At 38.9% G+C, this 16,638-nt stretch overlaps 1 protein-coding gene across 8 annotated transcripts in view; it reads right to left on the bottom strand.

Annotated features, from left to right (window-relative positions):
* LOC124135050 (histone deacetylase 4-like) overlaps nt 1-10,762 on the bottom strand; it is a 156,595-nt gene extending 145,833 nt beyond the window's left edge. For all 8 annotated transcript variants that reach the window (XM_046500217.2, XM_046500227.2, XM_046500218.2 and 5 more), the window contains exon 1: nt 10,639-10,762. The gene's annotated coding sequence lies outside the window, so the exon portion shown is untranslated. The remainder of the gene's footprint in view (nt 1-10,638) is intronic.
* Between the last annotated feature and the right edge of the window lie 5,876 nt (nt 10,763-16,638).

Genomic DNA, 16,638 nt, shown 5'->3' with positions numbered 1-16,638 from the left:
GCCACAGATGTACCAAACTTTCATTACCTAACAAGTTCATTAACCCCAAAGGGTTCATTAAATTCTCAAAGATTCATTAGTTAAAAGGTTCCAAAGCATAAAGTCGTAATTAAATCGTCATTGACTAATGATACTCTAAGCATAAAAGTTCAATTAACATGTCATTAAATTGGGGTATTCCCTTACAAGTTTCCCTCAGTTACGTTTCAGCAAACAAGCACTTGCTCCCTGCTGTCATCCACCATGAGACATGCATAGTAGCAGTCATCTCGACTCAATAGGTTGCTATGTCATAACTGCCAAATACATCATTTTATGTACCTATGTTTTTCCCTGCATTTTATCAACGCATTGGAGCATATCAGTATGTCTGTTTAGTTAATGGTACCCCCAACCCCATGAAGCTAATGGCCTGTTATCGATGCCATTAAAAGTTGGAGACAGCTGAATATAATGGAGGTTTAATGAAACATTATTGCATCAACTGACTGCTTGCATCACCTCAGGCCACCATGCAAGTCATGCTTCTTTCAGTAGTGAAGTTTGTTTGTTGTTTAATGCCGCACTCAGCACTATTCCAGCTATATGACGACGGTCTGTAAATAATCGACTCTGGACCACACAATCCAGTGATTGATATCATGAGCATCGGTCCACGTAATTGGGATACGACATGCATCAACCAAGTCAGCGAGTCTGACTACCCGATCCTTTCAGTTGTCTCTTACGACAAGCATAGTCGCCAGTGGTAAAGAAACAAAACTTAAATTGATGATGCCGAGATCTAAATAATATGATTTGTTTTCTTCAACATTTTGAAAATAGGAAGGGCAATAAACGAAATAAATGACAACTGAAACTGTTTTCAACTAGAAGAAGAAGTACAAGAAAACAGCGTTATCACTATCACCCACCATGGGGCAAATTACATCTTTGTTTGTTCATATAATGGTGAACAAACTATAAAAAAAAAGAGTCCAATAAAGTCTGAAGAAGAGATAGGTACTAGGGCCGCTTTATGTTGTCGGAATAAATTATTAACTCTGTAAGAAATATAATATACGCGACCAATTTTCGAACTCTTGACAAGTATCTCTTAGATAAGCATGCAAACATTCATTCATGCAACTTCAGTAATTTCTTAGAAAACTTTCCAAATTGCACACACTATGCACTAAGTAAAATAACATGGATCAATGGCAGTAACTCTGTAAAAAAATAATTTACAGGACCAATTTTCAAACTTAGTCTGGACAAGTATCTTTCAGATAAGCATGCAAACATTCATTTATGTAACATCAGTAGCTTCTGGAGCCGTGAAGATATGTACTTAAACATCACATCAGTGTAATAGTATATATATATACTTGGCTCACAAAATTAATTACAATATGTGACTGAGTACAAAAATAGGTCCTTTAGCAGGTGTGTTCATGTCATATTAACCTTGTAGCACAGAACCTGTCTGTATTTTCACAAATTTTACGGGTTAGAATAGGTCTTCAGCAACCCACGCTTGACGTAAAAGGCGATTATGCTTGTCATAAGAGGCGACTACAGGGGTTCGGGTGGTCAGGCTTGATGACTTGGTTGATGCATGTCATTGTACCCCCAATTGCATGGATCAATGCTCGTGATGTCAATTACTGGATTGTGTGGTCCAGACTTGATTATTTACAGACTGCCTTCATACAGCTGGAATATTGCCGAGTACGGCGTTAAACAACAAACAAACAAACAAACAAACAAAAAGACAGACAATAAGCAGCAGTTTCTGAGAAAACTATGCACTAAGTAAAATAACATGGATCAAGGGCAGTAACTCTGTTGTATAATTTACAGGACTAAATTTCAAACTTAGCCTTGACAAGTATCTCTCAGATCAGCATGCAAACTTTCATCCATGTAACTTCAGTAGTTTCTGAGAAACGCAGTATGCACTAAGTTGAAAAACACGGAGCAAGGGCCATAACTCTGTAAAAGATGAATTTACGACACCAAATTTAGAACTCATTTGAGATAATAACCAGTGACATTTCATTTCTCCGACTTAAATAGTTTTGAGAAAATTTGTCCCCTTTGAGAAGCCGACGAACGGACGGAAGGACAGAGGATGGACAGATAGACGCACTCCGTTCCTGTATCACTCGCTCCACTTTGTGGATAATAATACCATTTATATTACGTTACATTTCCACATCACCCAGCAGCATGCTTAAACTGCTACTTTACTGTTACCCTGCTCAATGGATCAGTGTGCTCTCAATTTTCATTCTCAGCTAACCGTGGAGCAGTGACCAACAAAATATCAAATAATAGTTATCATTGTTAATAATTCTATGAATTTTTTCTAACACAGCACTCAGCAATATTCCAGCTACATTACGTCGGCCTGTAAATAATCAAATCTGGACCAGACAATCCAGTAATTGACATAACAAGCAAAGTTTTTCGTTTTAGTTTGTGGTTTAACGCCGCACTCAACGATATTCCAGCTACATGACGGCGGTCTGTAAATAATCGAGTCTGGACCAGACAATCCAGTGATTGACATCATGAGCAAAGTTTTGTGTGTTTGTTTGTTGTTTAACGCCGCACTCAACAATATTCCAGCTACATGACCGCGGTCTGTAAATAATTGAGTCTGGGCCAGACAATCCAGTGATTGACATCATGAGCATTGATCCACGCAATTGGGATACAATGACAATCATCAACCAAGTCAGCAAGCCTGACCACTCATTCCCATTACTTAAGATACTGTCAGGGTACGTACGTGATAGATCATCAATAAGGTAACTGAGTCTGACAACCTCTTCCATTAACAAAGGTCACATCATACAACAAGCATAGGTTGCTGGGGACCAATTCTAACCAAGAATTCTCACTGGGGGCCATTATTACATCATGGCTATATTCAATGATTGTAGCCACCCAAAGAATGTTTCGCAAAACTTGTCAACCCTCAAATTTCATCTTGTTAGCTTAGCACCACTGTCAGTCCAAGTCCAAATGTATCACAGACTGTCTGTCCACAGTCTGGTCCAGACACATCAGTTGCTATGACACTGAGCCTAATCACCTTATCAGATTTAGTAGCTCTTATCACCAGCAAACCTCTCCCAGTATAGTGAGTGAGTCAGTTGGGTTTAACGCTGCTTTGAACAGTATTCCAGATATATCACGGCATGTTGGTTTAATGTGAGGAAAGACCGATGTCATGCAGGGCTAAGAAGTTTACTACTTTGGTGAAACCCACAAGCATGGGTATGGTGCTCACAAACCTAGAAATATAATTGGTGTAAACCGTGATTCGAACCCACGATCATAGGTATCTGGCAAGCCCAAAGGGCGCAACTTGGCACAGTGAAACTGTGGCGCCTTTGACGACTAGGCCACCCGTGCCCCCAGCTGGAACCTGGTTACCCATGGTAACCTTGTTAAAAGGGTATGTTTACTTAGTTGCTTTTTGATGCCTGTACTAATGTTGTTTCTTGTTTAACGCCGGACTCAGCAATATTCCAGCTGTATGACGGCAGTCTGTAAATAATAGAGTCTGGAACAGACAATCCAGTGACTGACATCATGAGCATCGATCCACGCAATTGGGATACGATGAGATGCATCAACCAAGTCAGTGATCCTCTTAGTCGCCTCTTACAGCAAGCAAGGGTTGCTGAAGCCCTATTCTGGCCCGGATCTACACGGGGTAAGCAACATTAGTAATATGCCACAGATTAAACCAAGGGGATACACATGAAATACAAAATTTCTATCACATCAGGTTTTTTTCAAAACTTGTTACAAAATGATTCAGTTGTGTTGTGCTGTGTTGTGTTGTGCTGCATATGTGTGTGTGTGTGTGTATGTGCTTGGTGTGTGCATGTACTAATGTGTGTGTTTGGGGTGGGTGGGGGGGTGGGGTGGAGGGGATCCTTGCTTCCCCCTCTGTAACCCCATAAGCTGATGATACAGGCTATCAGGTTTTATGCAACATTTACAGATCTTTCCATCTCACGTGCACCTTGCAGTGCTAACAAAACAGCAACAGACAATGCTGGCAAAACAATGATAAGTTAACAGTAAAATGTCACATAACAGTCAAGTTTCAACTCAGAGCTCAGAGCTGTGATACAATACACTGGATAATCGAGGCATTTATCACACCAGGACCCACTTGCACAAAGCGATCTTAGCGCTAAGATGATCGTAACTCCCATACTTTAACATAGGCTTACAATAGTCTTAGCGCTAAGATCGCTTTGTGCAAGTGGGCCCTGAACGTAGATACAACACACTGGATAATAAATTAGGTATACTGATAAGAAATTCATATTCTTTCATGAGTTTCGTTGTTTTTTTCTTCAGAAATGTAATAGCTTACTCTTGCCAAAGGTACATCGACCCGTGAAGATCCGGGGTAGAATAGGTCTTCAGCAATCCATGCTTGCCGTAAAAGGCGACTATGTTTGTCGTAAGAGGCTACTAACGGGATCGGGTGGTCAGGCTTGCTGACTTGTTTGATGCATGTCATTGTACCCCACCACAATTGCATGGATCGATGCCCATGATGTCAATTACTGGATCGTGTGGTCTAGATTCGATTACTTACAGACTGCCTTCATACAGCTGGAATATTGCTGAGTGCGGTGTTAAACAACAAACAAACAAACAAACTAAAGGAATATCACAGAAAGTGTGCAAATCTTACTTCACCAACTTATCCTTGAGTTACAAATGTTACTTAGCAGCATCATAAAACAAGTTTATTGATTTTGTTTGAAGGGAGCATAACATAACAGCAGAATCACACAACTACTTTTTTGATGACAACATAAGTCTGTATAAGAATCAAATATTTATGCCAGGTAGCGCCTGCGTAAAGTCAGCATTACTTTATCTCATTGACATTTCAAGATATGCTATGTGTTTATGCATTACTTATGCCATGTAACAAAATTCCAATTGAGGTTGTGTCCAATCATATATCAGCTATTTTCTTTAACAGTAACGTGTCTATTAAAAATAATGTATGTCTACTTGACAGGGGATATATATTAATTCTTGATTTAAATAGGAACATGGTGACTTTTATTAAACATTATTTATTCCAAGTCTGTTTTGAGGATACACAGCTTTAGCATAATAAGAACCATAAAATCACACAAAACAGGAAAATATTATTAAAATAGAAAAGAATTCTAAAGCGTATGTTTTGCTGGGCAATATTTTTATTATTATGAACCACTGTTGTGAGTGAGTGAGTGAGTGAGTGAGTGAGTGTTCCAGCAATATCACTGCGGGAGACACCAGAAATGGGCTTCACACATTGTACCCATGTGGGGAATCAAACCCTTAGCCACAAGACTACCCTACAAGCATAGAACCACTGTAGATAAACAGACCACTGTGACAAAACAGTAGGGCTGGGACAAAACACAACGTACCAATATGTACCACCTACCCTGCTCACGATCCAATACGTTTGATGATATTTGCATGTGCTCTTACCATGTGCTTACCATTGCTTACCATGTGCTTACCTGTGGTCCCGAAGCCATTTTTTGAGAATAGACAGAATGGCCAAGTACCTTGCACACTGCTGATTTACAGTTGGCAGAATATGTTTCATGAATTGTTTCTAAATATAGTATGCTCAAATATGTTTTACAACTTGTTTTTAAACAAAACTTTGCATTAATGACTAAATTGTAAATATGTTAACTTGGTCTCTTCGCTATATGGCTGAGATAATGTCGATGCGACGTTAAATTTTAACTCACTCACTACACTTGGCAGTATCAAGTATGGCACAATGGATGAAAATATTTAAGTCTTCACTACAAATTTTCACTAATTAGTGTTTCATGTAACAGTTATTAAAGCCATCACTGAAGGTAAGAATCGATATTTTTTAACATAGTGTGTGTGACTGTGATCAATACTTGTATCGAGAAGCAAAAAATTGTAATCCACCGATGCATTGACCCACCACTAGAAAACAGCAGCGCTAAAGGGGTATTTTATTGCCCAGAAACTAATATAAAAAAAGTTTCAGTTTCATCAACATTTTTAACCAAGATTGTTTCCTACCGATCGATCTCTGAAAACAAATTTAACCTGTTGTGATTGGCTTCTGTAGGCAGCACCCTGTCAAGTGCAAGGGGCCCTTATTATGGCAAATACGGTAACTGGCTATTTGTAACACAAAATTTTGTTAATCAGCAAGGGTTCCACCAGTCTGCATTTATGGGTCATACGTTCTGCACTCATGCCACTACCATGGTTAGTGGTTACCATAGCAGTGGTGTCATTGATTGGGAAATAGTGATATATCAACTCAAAAGTATCAGGGGTATGGGAGATTTAAAATGTTTCACAATATTTTGGAATGCACAAAGCCATATTGTGATATGCATCACGATATACTGTACAATTCTAAATGTTGAATTCAGTAGCAATCTGATACATTAAGGTATGAACTGAAGTTAAAAAATGGAACAAAACAAGATGCTGGTACAACATAATGTTCACTTAGTCAATAAATACACAGCCATCTTGGGGCCCCAGGTGCATTTTGCAAGGATATAACATTAAACACACGATAAAAATCACTATTTAAATCACCCAATGTATATCAAACATGAAAAAATGATATTGTGATATGTACTGTGGAAAGAATGAACCTCAATTTACCGATAATACCACACACCCTTCTGATATATATTAACATATATTGATTAATACAACAATTAGCTGTTCTGTATGTGTATAGAAAGAAATTTCTATTTAGACCTGCAATTAATCACTTTAAAGCTCAATATGAACTATCCGTAGACTCATCCCTTAAATGTCCCCAAAAAATTATTTTCTTCCAACAAACAAACAAATTAACAAACAAAAACACTTCACAGATGAAACTTATCACTGTCCAGTCTTCCATAAACTCATCATGATTACTGTCTAAATACTGGGATAATGGCCTTGACCATCAAATTATGAAATATCAAAAGCATATAATTCGCAACTAATATTTTCCTTGATGATGTTTACTTGGGCTGAAGATAAATCCTCATTTAAGCCCTGGGGGTCTAATATTTCTTGACCATTAGTAGTGTAATTCAATTTGAAGGGGAATTACATACAAAGTGTGACTTTATTTTACCCAAATACACATTAGTGAGTGAGTGAGTGAGAGAGGGAGTGAGTATGGTTTTACACCACTTTTAGCAATATTCCAGCAATATCACAGCGGGGTACACCAGAAATGGGCTTCACACATTGTACCCATGTGGGGAATCGAACCCGGGTCTTCAGCATGACAAGCGAACACTTTAACCACTAGGCTACCCCACCGCAACCAAATACACATCATGGGCGGATACAGCTTTTTTGAAAAGGGGGGGTGCACAATTAAGATCTATTTATTGTCTTTGGTGGTAATTTATACAGAAATAAAGATTTTTTTCGAAATAAAAAGGGGGGATGCGCACCCCCGCACCCCCCCTCTGTATCCGCCCATGCACATTAACGTGGCATTAAGCTGCACTGGTCTGTCTTGCCCTGTGGTTTGTTTTAAAAATCGTTAGGAGACTGATCAAGCTTTAAACCAACCATATCATGATCGTTATTAAGACAGCACTGTATTACCAGTATATTGAGCTATACTATTCAAACAAAGCAATATTTTTTGTGTTCTGGTACATTGGGTTAAAAAATATAACCTTTCATTATTATTTGTATCACTTAACCTAAAATGTACACAGAAATTCATTCACAAATGATGTTTCGCTTCAAAATTGATTGAGAAAACTGCGGAAATGTGATTTCTCTTTGGCGTTGCTATCTCTCATGTATCCATGACTACAAAATGGCAGCGACTAACCATTCTGGATAATATTTACTTTAGTGTGAAGAAAATTGGATCTGCATGCACAATCAGTGTCAAACACTTTACCTCCCAATATATTGAAAAACATATCGAAAAACATAAACCTGTGTACAATTTCTTTGCCAGTACACCTCCCCAACAATAATTCTACAGACTCAGTAAGGAATAAACTGAAAAGCATCTCTCAACCTGGCTATATAGACAAAAATGGACATAATTTTATACAATGAAAACCATCAAGTTGCTAATAATTGATCAACAAAGAATATCACTCAGTTCTTAAAGATAATTAAAGTAAAACCATTTTGTTCTTACTTTCCTTTCTAAGTGAGCTGGATTCAACGCCCCTCTGAACGATATTTCTGTTAAATCACATCAGCTTAATGTGGCAGGAGTGAGTGAGTTTGGTTTAACACTGCTTTGAACAGTATTCCAGTTATATCCCTGCCTGTCAGCTTTCTGTGTGAGGAAAGCCCGAAGAGATGCGGGTCATAGACGTTTACCACTTCAATAAAACCCACGAGCACGGGTATGGTGCTGACAAGCCTAGCAGCATAATCGGGGCAACCCGGGATTCGAACCCACGGGTCATAGACGTTTACCAATTCAATAAAACCCACGAGCACGGGTATGGTGCTGACAAGCCTAGAAGCATAATCGCGGCGACCCGGGATTCGAACCCATGATCATGGGTTAAAGTGGGAACTCAAAACAGAGATGTTTAATAAAACAGATAAAAGTTAATGTATGGTGCTGACAATCTACAGTTTGCTACTGGGAAGAATCTGGCTTCTGGACTTTGCGGGTGGTCACAATGTCCTAAATCTTACTAATAACATAGGACTCCCACATCAGGTAAACAAATGAATCAAATAAAAGAAAAGATAAGTATGTGACAGAAAATTAAATTTATCCATCCATCCATCTATTCATCAGGTAAAACAATGAATCAAATAAAAGAAAAGATAAGTATGTCACAGAAAATTAAATTTATCCATCCATCCATCGTTGTATAACATAATGTTACAACATACAACATTATGGCACAGTATGCCCCAGTGTAACAGTAGGGCAAGTCATTTAGTGCATGATTGAGTAACATTGTTGATGTTTTAATCAACACTTTGGGGTGAAATATAAAATGTAATCACCGAGCTCCAGATATACACAAAATATATCACCATTACCGAATTAATTCTGAGTTGCTTTCATACAGATACACATGAGGAATTTCAAAAACTTAATAGTATACCTGCATAATTACCCAATATATCCACATGTATAAATACACACATATATGAACTCTATTGCAGTGGATAATGCATAAAAAGGAGCTATGTCTTGTTTATTTTTAATTAGACATGTATGTCACTGTCACAAACTCGGGGCAGAACAAGAACAAATACAATCAGAAGTCAATGAAGAAGAATTAAAAAAATTTAATGCCTAAATACACTATACCATATTATTTTACAGGACTCTTGAATTTATTGATTGATCACCTCGACCCCTTTTTGTAGGTCAAGATAATTCCCTGATAATGGATATAAAGGCGCTATGTTTCACTTTAATTAGACATGTATAGCACTTGTAACTTTAAACATCATGTTACACACTTGGGGAAGAACAAGAACAGATAACAATGTGAAGTCATCTGAAACAGCATTTACTCAAAAATGTTTAAATAAAGTTCTTTTTCATTGGTGTCAAAATTCCAAGAAGATTGGACCCAAGGTAGTATAATCATATTGAATACCCTGAGGAAACTGTCAATACCCAATGTGAATGATAATGTGAATACTCAATGGCGCTAAAATTAACTGTAGCATTGCATTCAACCAATTTTTACTTACACAAACAGGAAGCAAAATTGTTATGAATCTGAGGCTCAATGAAGATTTATATATAGAAAAGTTAAACTTATTACACAATTTGTAAAGCTCAAGATAAATAAAATCAAAAGGGGTACAGCATATCCTGTTCCTACACTTGATTCTTCTAACTGCAGTTAATTCTTACAAATGCATGATGAGTATGAAATATATAAAATTCATTGATGTTTTTTATGTAAAATCAGTGTTCCTCAAGCAAATACTTAACTACCCACATACATCATGACAGGGAATGATAGCATATCGCCTATGGTCATGGTCAAGGTTAATGTTATCATTCGAACGTAGTAAAGAAAAAACACTAGTTGATAGTTGGTCATGCACGCGATCATTACTCTGTCAGAGTGCCACACCCCTTTCGGGCTGATCTCATTATTGACAAGTGGAAAAGTTGTACAAGCAGCTAAAAATATCCTCCTTAAATCCCCTCCAACGTACGGTTGGCAGAAGTGATACAAGGCCCCAGCATCGGTATGCTGTAGTGAAAGTTTATAAGTTTCTCTCGCACCGGGCCAGCCCTGTCGAGCTCTGTATGTGTGTACGGCTCTTTGGCAGGTGCCCGTTTCATCCAAGTCAAGTTCAACAGGTGATTATACATTAAACAGATCATTATCACCAAGCTGGTGTACTTGAATAAAGTCAGACATTATCTAATAAGCATATCAACATGTAAAGCAGACATCTAATATCGAACTAAATGCAGAATATAGCTTGAAATACCTTTGAGATGGACCAACCCATCATGAAAACAGTTTATAATTGCTGACCCGCAATCGCTAGCGTCCTTTCCACAAGCATTTGTCACGTGACCTTGACACCTTTCAAATCAGTTTAAAACGCCATGTAAATGATTACCTGTGATGTCGACTACAATGTTTTCTTAGACTTGTAAATGCTGAAAAACTTGGATAAGGGCGATTCACAAACAAGTCTTCCGTCACAACTTCGCCATTACTGTGGTCACGTGACGTCTTTTTCACCAATCGTGACCGTCTGGTGAAGTGATGCCTAAAATAGACTGACGAACATTTCATCTATAGTCCTTTTTCAAAAAGGCCTTTCGTGTGTGCGGATAGACTGGACTCGCCGTTCAGATGCGCTAAACCATGACGAATATGTGTCAGATGTGATAATTACATATCTCCTCTCGTTGTGTTGTTCGTTCGTTTTTTGTTTAATAAGAAATGCAAGATAAACATATCTGTAAACTATCAGTGTGATAATGTGCTCTATTTGCATGTGAACAGATAAACGTATTATAAAATGATTTTTTAACTTACAGCTGTTATTTTTAAAAAAGATTTATAAAAGCATATACATGTCCCATTAATTATATCGACTAATTAATTTATTTCATTTGGATAGAATAAGTTGATTTCTGTGTTGTTTAATCCCGCACTCAGCAATATTCCAGCAATATGACGGCGGTCTGTAAATGAACGAGTCTGGACCAGACAGTCCAGTGACTTACTTCATGAGCATCGATTCGGATACGATGACATGCATCAACTAAGTCAGCGAACCTGACCACCCAATCCCGTTAGTCGCCTCTCACGACAAGCATAGTCACCACTTACGGCATTTAAGAAGCCAAGTAGGAGACTGTGTAGATGTATGTCTACAACGTATGATTTGGGTCAACCTGCCGCGACATCGCCTGAATCAGAATACTTCTATATAGTTGTTATGGTGATGACTGCTGGATAAAACAACATGCACGTGCACATTCCTGCTTCAACTGCAGTTACCTACCTTTGTTCATATATAAAACACCCGCCCGGAAAGGAAATGTTGAAACGAATGTGATACGAATTGATAAGTTAGAAGATATTAATAGAAAGTTATTCCAGGTATATTACATCAACTGTACTTCCATCCTCTACCAGTGGATAATAGTTCTTGAAGTGAGTGAGGGAGTTTTGCTGGAATCGAACTCGGGTCTTTGTTTTGTTTGTTGTTTTACGCCGCACTCAGCAATATTCCAGCTATATGACGGCGGTCTGTAAATAATCGAGTCTGGATCAGACAATCCAATGATTGATATCATGAATACCGATCTACGCAATTGGGATACAATGACATGTATCAACCAAGTCGCCTCTTACGACAAGCATAGTCACCTTCTACGACAAGCATGGGTTGATGAAGACCTATTCTACCCCGGATCTTCACGGGTCTCGGGTCTCAGGAGTGGTCAAGGTTTGGTCAAGTAGGTTACAAAGCAAGGACATTCCATCAAGTAGGTCAAACAAGCACCGAGGAAGGATGGACTAGCACCATGGTTAGAGCGTTCGCTCGTCACGTCGAAGACCGACGTTCGTTTTCCCATTGCATGTGCAACACGTGATAAAAATATTCGTTGGTTGGTGGGTTGGTTGTTCTTCAACGCCGCACTCAGCAGTATTGCAGCTATTTGACGGCGGTCTGAAACTAATCGAGTCTTGTCCAGACAACCCAGTGAATGATATCGTGAGCATCGATCCACGCAATGGGATACGATGTATTAACCAAGTCAGCGAGTCCATCACTCCAACATCACAATAGCCTATATGTTTCCATCATCATGACATGGATAAGGAAAGTGAATGCACATTTTGACACACCATAAATCACATCGCAATAACTGAACACGGCGTGTTGTAGGCGTTCTTATTTCAATAAACAATCTCAGCGATGCTGGTGAGTATTTTGCCTCATGAGGTCGGCATACTTGTAGACAGAACCCAGTCGAATATCTGTGCAATAAAATCTGATAGTATTGACCGTTCTAATATTAGAAACATACACCCCTGGGCTGCAAAGCGGCAGTTATTGGTCGCTCACCGCCTACAAAACATGTTCAAAGACCGTCCCCAAGAAGCAAAATCTCCTATAAATGATATAATCTTCGTGTGTGGTCGCCTAGCCCCGGTTCGATCGATGCCATCACTGTAGGCAAACTTTATAGCATCAACGAGCATCGAACAATCTAGCGCAAATAACATTCGCGGTAGTAATGGCCCAAGACAGCAAATGCCAGTCGCTCGGCCACCGATAATCAATGCTGGTCAGAAGAGCTAGTTTTCTCACTCCTCAAAATGTAGGTTACTCGTTTTCTGTGTCACCGTCAACACGAGAAGTTTTCCCACCTAGAGTAAACAGCGAAAACGTAGCTCGTTGGGTTATCGGGTGTATTTTATTACAATCCCTGATCCATTAGCCGTTTGTTGGATCAGAGGGGTATATGATAATAGATAAACACGGATCTATTTTTAGACGCTGAGCCGTGTGTACCATATAGACTTGCACTGGCTCCTATTCATTTCATTCACGTAGAATAGAGCTATAATTAGAAGGTAGAAGTATTGACACACACTGGCATACTTATATGCAAGGTGAGTGGAAACTAGCCAGCCGTCATAGGTGTTGTAGCTGTAGAGTGTATTGTGAAGCCATAAGTATTGATAGTAGGAGCAGCCTTTCGACAAATCTTTTGATGGTTACCTTGTCGCTCAAAGCGATGGGTTGGTTGGTTTGGGTTTTTTTAAATTCAAAGGCATATCACCAGTAAACAGTCTTTCGTTGTATTGCTTGCTTCAATGAAACAAAACAAACACACGTACCCATACATATAGAAGGATATGAGATTACTATACTATTGTGTTTATTAGGTTAAGGGCTAAAAATGCCAATGATGTTATATTAGGAATTCTACAATTGAACTCCAAGTGCGGATAGGACAACGGTGGATCCAGAGGGGGAGATGGGGGGGTGGGGGGTTCAGGGTTGCGCGCCCTGATTATTTCAGACACACTACATGTTAACTGTGTACTCGGCATTATATGGATCCACCCCCACCCCCACCCCCAGACTATCACCCACCCCTTTTCAAAATCCTGGTTCCAACATACATATATCACTCTCACTTATTAACGCAATGGTGTATACCATACGTACGGACCTTCTCAGCACATTCCTGATTGTTTAATACTTTGCATATATGACAAAGGAAAAGGGAAAACATTTTTTTATAATTTCATATAATTTCTATATCAGATGTCACGACAAAAAAATCACGAACTGACTAAATTCCTTGATTCTACAACCCCGACATTATCGACCAGTGTCAGTTCATTGAGCAGATAAATAAAACTAAATATCAATCGATTCAGAAAGAAGTGTGTCTTATAGCCGATTTGTTTTTATCGGCATGCAGCGATGCACAAGACGGGTTTAGCTAGGTTTTAAAAAACAGTTCTTATATTACGGCGTGTGAACGGAATTAATATGAGAAAGCCTTAAGGGACGAAGGGAGGAGACGTTTTACAGTTGAGTGACCCACAAGCATGGGTATAGTGCTGACCAAGAAACGTAACTGTATTCGAACCAACAGTCAGCTGATCCTGGCATGACTAAGGGACATAACTCTGCGCACACACTTAACTCCCCGTGCCCATATATTGAACCATTTAACAGGTATACCTGTTGAAATCTTGCTTGCATGGCCGCTCGCCTTGGACAGCAGAGAAGAAAAATAAATGTTCGCCATCGAAAATTCAAGATAGCAGATATAATGTCCTTCCTTCCTACAATTTAATAGTTATGTATAACTTGACTGTTCTTGTGTGTATGTGTATGCCTGCATTCAATCGGATTCTAAGGTTTAAGTACTGTCTTATGTACTTTATCTTTTAAACCCAAGGAAGCAGCCATATTTCTAACAAAATCGCCACAATTTCACTCATAGACCACTATAGCCATGCTCCATCGATATCCATATACCAGTAAATGTACCTCTGCCAGGGGTGTTGTTGACACCATACAGTAGTCAATATATCAACACAGTCCTGTTATATTCACCTGCAAGACATTTGTTATTACCATGAGAGGCCTCAGTTTTGACAGGGTCATTCAATTACGGGTGTTCAGCATAAACTGAGGATCAAAAGAAACTATACTCCTCAGTTGAGTCCATCATATGTTTGATTTTCAATTGAAATTATCTTAAGTTGGCGAGATTATATCCCAAAACTGTACTGTACTGGTGCTTAGTCAGCAACCAAAGAATAATTTTACATAGTTCTATGTTTTAAGTTATAATTCAATTTAAAAACGTTTTTTAAAAAAATAATTCGCAAATACAACTGCTGATAGGCCTTCAGCAACCCATGCTTGCCGTAAAATGCGGCTATGCTTGACGTTAAAGGCGACTATGCTTGTCGTTAGAGGCGACTAACGGGATCGGGTCGTCAGGGTCACTGACTTGGTTGATGCATGTCATCGTATCCCAATTGCGTGGATCGATGCTCATGATGTCAATCACTGGATTGTGTATGGTCCAGACTCGATTATTTACAGACCGCCGCCATATAGGTGGAATATTGCTGAGTGCGGCGTTAAACAACAAACAATCAGTGAGTGAGTGAGGTTGGTTTTACACCGTCTTTAGCAGTATTCCAGCAATAACATGACTGAGGAAAATCAGAAATGGGCTTCGCACATCGGTACACAGAATTGTGGTTCGCAGGATTGAGACTCTTACTGTACAATCAAATTGGTAGACATGCTACATACAGTTATTCCCTAAATATAGATCTAGGTTGATCCGTGATCTAGGTGATAAAAGCGTCTGTCCGGGGAGTGGAAGGTCGGTGGTTCGATCCCCAAGTCGCGCCATACCAAAATTCGTTTATAGATTGGGATAAAACAAGGACTGGTCGGATTGGAGTATTCTGTGTCTGAGTGGTATATTCATGTTAAACTGCGGCATGGTATCTCAGTGGGCTAGCACTATAAAACCAGTATTAGTCCGTACTTATATATCTAAACACGCACACACGCACGCACGCACGCACGCACGCACGCGCACACACACACACTCTCTCTCTCTCTCTCTCTCTCTCTCTCTCTCACACACACACACAGACACACACACACAAACACACACACAAACACACACAAACACACACACAAACACGTGCATGCATGTCGTTACCCTATTTCACCTCACACTAAATATATGCCATCTGACCAGAGGTCAGCAAGCAATTAAAAACAGTATGAACAAAATATTTTTGAACATTACTTTCCTGCCTGTTACGTGTACATCACATAAAAAGTGTGTTTGACAATGTCATGGACCACAGTTCCGCAATGACATTCTTTAGATTTTATCTTAGAAAATCCTATTTTGACCATATCACACACAATATAAAACTTTTAAGGAAAGCGTAAGGAAAGTTGCCAAATTCAATATTGACTCTCTGATCTGACACTGATATGTTTTAGAATAACAGATTATGTCAGTCGTATATTTGCCTAAAACACATTAAAGATTCAAGATTTCTTATCTCCATACACCTGTCCTATCAATTAGCATACCCCGACAAACACGTCTTCAAACAACTGAACAGAGTCTGTGCAAAGAGACAATTACACGACTGTGGCTGTCTGGTTTGTTGTACGATCTGAGAGTTATAATGTTTGTATTTCGAGAGTATGGATTAGGTGAAGTATACATACGCGAATGGTATAATCTATTTAACATAAATATTTAATGATCAGATGTAATAAAGAAGCAACGATTCCACCCCCAGGACCTCACAAGCTCGACATGAGGTCAACAGTGACAGGTTGTGATTTTATAACTCAAGTGACTTCATTAAACATTTAATTAAGGTAAACTACGTTTGAAATACGTCAACATTGCTGTTGGTCGAATAAAGCATTATTACGCGTGTGGTTTCTATGGGGGTTATTAACGAATTTATCGTTGGACAAATGAGTATGTGCTTTGTAAGCTCTGGGATTTCAGAGAAGAAATCGAAAATGCTGTTGTGCCAGATTTAATGGGAGCGTCAATATAGATGGGTGAAA

The sequence above is a fragment of the Haliotis rufescens genome, unplaced genomic scaffold (assembly GCF_023055435.1).
Source record: "Haliotis rufescens isolate VD_foot unplaced genomic scaffold, xgHalRufe1.0.p SCAF_10, whole genome shotgun sequence".
NCBI lineage: Eukaryota > Metazoa > Mollusca > Gastropoda > Lepetellida > Haliotidae > Haliotis > Haliotis rufescens.
The sequence above is the reverse complement of the archived record's forward strand: the minus strand, read 5'-3'. Positions and strand labels throughout refer to the sequence as shown.